The 3,773-nt window shown below is 43.7% G+C and overlaps 1 long non-coding RNA gene across 1 annotated transcript; it reads left to right on the top strand.

Moving 5' to 3' along the window:
- Positions 1-241: 241 nt before the first annotated feature.
- Positions 242-1,715, top strand: LOC148594046 (uncharacterized). Its single transcript, XR_015913587.1, has 2 exons — positions 242-309; positions 1,231-1,715. It is a non-coding gene; the product is annotated as an uncharacterized LOC148594046 (long non-coding RNA).
- Positions 1,716-3,773: the final 2,058 nt, after the last annotated feature.

The raw sequence follows: 3,773 nt of genomic DNA, 5'->3' as shown, positions 1-3,773 counted from the left end.
TTGCAGTGCTGCTAGAAGAAAACAGAAGCTGGCCAGCTGGCCCTTGTGAATGTGCTGAAGACCCCCATCTGTGTCAAATCAGAGCCCTGGGAGAAAGGTGAGCTCAGCACTGCATCCCATTTCCTCTGCTGACTTCTGTTTGAGGCCAGATAATTGAGCTGAAAATATGCTGCTTTTCCTGAAGTAGAAAATCCTCTAGTTTGCTTCTGTTTTGCAGTTTTTACTCAACTGGTGCAAGCATCATCATTAGGATCAAGCAGATGAGCCCGAAAAACTGTTACCTGAACTGAGATCATATCCCGTAGTGGAGTAAGGGAGGCAGATCCTGCACCTGCCAGAGCTGTTTGCTTCATTTTGTTAGACTTGTGAGTAAGTAAAAGTGAATTTGGTTAACTGGGCAATGAAAGACAATGCTATGGCAAGGGAGGAAATAGCTATTTTCTTTTTTCTCAATAATAGGTGGTATCAACATCATGTCAGGTACGTAGCAGCAAGCTTTGGCATAGGAAACAGCAGTTTACAATGGGCCACAGCAGCAAACAAAGGTAAGAGGGAGGATCTTTTGAGCACAGTGAATTTTAGCATTTCTTTGTTGCTGGTCTACTGGCTTTTCCACTTCTATTGCCCATCCTCAAACACAGCTGGCAGGCACTGGCAGCCTGCCATAGGGCTGGCTCTTCTCTCCCTGAGGTCACCAGAAAATGCTTCTTTAACCCAAGCAAGGTCAGGTGCAGTCCTGCAAACGTGGCCTCTTGGCCACCGCTGGCTTTACAAACAGCTCCCTGCAGAGCAAGTCACGTGCCGGAGCCAGCGTGCCACGCAGAGGCACTGCTACCGCAGGCGTCTGCCTTCCCCCTCTTTTTCTTTTTTGCAAAATGACGATGAATGCACACGAAGCTTCAATTACAAAAGATTATGGGCCTCAATTTAGTGTGTGCTGTAAAGCTGTATTAAACGATCAAATGCTAATGAGGAGAGAAGCTCTTCTAGAGAAATAAGGAATTAGCATAAATTAATAGAGTTCCATATGTGCAAGTTTTACAGGGTGGCAAAGTACCTCATCTCAAAAGTATAAATATTTAATTTAATTCTTGCTGGGGCCAGTACACGGCCTTACAGTGAACACAGAAATATGAATTAAAGCACGTGAGGGAGCAAAGCACTACTTTAGTTCAGGTTCACAGAGGGGTCACTGCGATGGCTCTGCCGTTCGTTTTCTCTGTTTTCCAGCTCACACAGCTGGAAACCAAGTCCAAATGGGAAGCCCATATACATGGCCTCATCTCCATGCTGGGGACTCTTCCCATTGGCTTCATCCAGTGCAGAGTCAAACCCCTGAGCTTTGCCTGAGACTATATTTGCTTGGTAGATCTTCCTTGTCTTTTGGCAAAGGGAAAAAGCTACAGAAGCATTTTGTTGGTGTTTTTATAGTGCTTACCCTACCCATGCAGAAAATGATCTACTGCAGGTGCAAATTGACTTGAACTTGTAACTCACATTCATCCCTACAGTATATTTCACATTAATGATGTGGGTGAATGGCTATAATTAAGATTAATTTTTACTAGAGTGAAAAGGAAGCTGAGTCATCTCTGTGGCTTTCCTGAATAGCTATGGCCCCAGTTCTTATGATATGCTCCAATAGTGCTCTGCATACAGAAATTAGTTGTTGTGCCTCTGTAATGAACATATGGGACTCATGAGTGAGCTTTTTCTCTTGCTGCCCGTTTTGCAGGACTTGGAATAAGACAGTACAACTGCATGCACATTTGATTATCATGTCTTGCATTTTGGAAAAGAAATATGCAGCAAATTGTTTCAACAAATCCGTGACCACAGTGGAATGTAGCACCTTCTGAGTCAATACATACAATTATTTTATTAACAAGCTTTCTAGCAGTTTCCTGTATGCTGGGCTCCAGGAAATAGTTTTTCACTCACCATTCCATTTTCAATTCAGCTTCTTCATTAGTGTCATAAACAGATGCTTGAAAGCAAGTGAAAATCTTGTAATAACATAAGAGAGAATACTGGCTAAAAAGTCCATCAGAAAGGAGTTGAAACCTCAGCATCTCTCTCCTGGCTGGACAAATCCTCTAAAGACTGCAGCTCTAGTCTTTCCCAGTGCTCCCTGCTCCAGCTCACTCTTGCAAAGTGGAATGGGAAAAAAGCCTCAGGCAGTACCATATGTTCTCTTATCATTTTCTTGCCTGAAAGTCTCACGTTTTCATTTGTGGAAAAGCAGGTCTGAATTGGGTTTTGTGTGCCTAGAGATAATTTTTGAGCCAGTTCCTTGATGATCCATCCCACTTCTCCCCATCAGCAAAGCTTTTTATTCCTTTTCCTTCCCTGTTCATTGGCTCTATTTAGGTCTTCCTGGGACAAAGATAACTTCTTATTCTGGATTTTCTCTGTAGGTAGGTCAGTGAAATCCAGCATTTGCTATTGAAATAGAAATAACATTGATAGCCAATGGTTACTAATCTTGAAAGGCCTAGGCACTCTTGTACTCTGACAGGTATCGGGCAAAAGGAAGATGAAGACAGATCCAGTGGGGAAGACTACTTGCAGAGCACAGAGCTGTTCTATACCTGGCAGTTACAGATCTAAAAACTATGCTCAAACCAGTCTACTCTGGTGCATATTGCATGAAGAATAGTCAGTTTTGCATGGTCTTAAAAAGCAGACCTGATCACTCTGGTAGTTTGCAGAGCTCAGCTTCTGCCTGAAGATGCTCTCCTTGGCTTCAGAAGAGGAACTGGTTTTGACTTAGGAGAAGCAAAACCAGGTCTGATACTAATGCTAATTGGATGATATGCACCCAAGGAGTACCTGAAAGTCCTCTGTTTTGGTTTTGGCTCCTCTGGAGTAAATCGTTTCCAGGAGTCTCAATGTTGCATCAGTCACGGTGATCTTGTCATGGCCTGCTCCTCTGTGAGTACGCACAGCTTCAGAGAGCGCATTTGCCTTTTGCTGTTTAAGACCATGCTGCTGACAGGCTCTGCATGATCTGCATCCCGCTTTGTATCAGGTGAGACTATTTCAGACTAGTCACTTTTGAGGATCATTAGATCGGGAGATCTGTCTTGACCGCAGGGCCTCTGTGGGCCTGGAAAATGTCAGCCTGTTCAGAGCATGCTCCTGATGCTTGGTGACTTTCTGCCAGGTTACATGTTTGACAGCTGTTCTGGGGTGTGTGTTCCCAGCCACGGGTCTGACAACCAGCATAAAGCCAATTACAGTCACAGGCAATTAATGTTCCCCTCCTCAGCTTCCCATGGAAATGATAGCAGAATTCAGCGGTTCAGCGTGAATCGGTGATCTTTGGAAAAAGAAGCTTGAGACAGGAGCTGGGCTTGTGTCTACATCAACTACATCCAGTTGAGCTCTTAAGGGATGGAAAGGAGATGGAAAATAGCATGTTTTATAAAACTGGTGTTAACATTATTTTCTTCTAATTTCTCGGCACAATAGCTCATAGTGACCTGAAAATACTGACCCTTCCTCTCTTCCTCCCTGCATCACGGTTATTATCTGCTAGCAATAGGTGCAATTTTATACAGATTTTCTATATTGCTATTGTACCCAGGCTTGAATCCACCATCTACCTTCTAATCTAAGCTGTGCACAAACAAGCCTGCAGGGCCAACTCCTTCAGGAAGGTAAACCAACTTATATCCACTGAAGTGAGAAGAGAGATGTTTGTCTGCATCCTTTGAGCACCTTCCTCAGCAGATTCTTGTGTCTAAGAAGAGAAGATAGGGTCCTTTTGA

The sequence above is a fragment of the Tinamus guttatus genome, unplaced genomic scaffold, assembly GCF_059628265.1.
Source record: "Tinamus guttatus ecotype Peru unplaced genomic scaffold, ASM5962826v1 Tinamus_guttatus_pri_ptg000307l, whole genome shotgun sequence".
Taxonomy (NCBI): domain Eukaryota; kingdom Metazoa; phylum Chordata; class Aves; order Tinamiformes; family Tinamidae; genus Tinamus; species Tinamus guttatus.
This window is presented reverse-complemented; position numbering and strand designations above follow the sequence as displayed.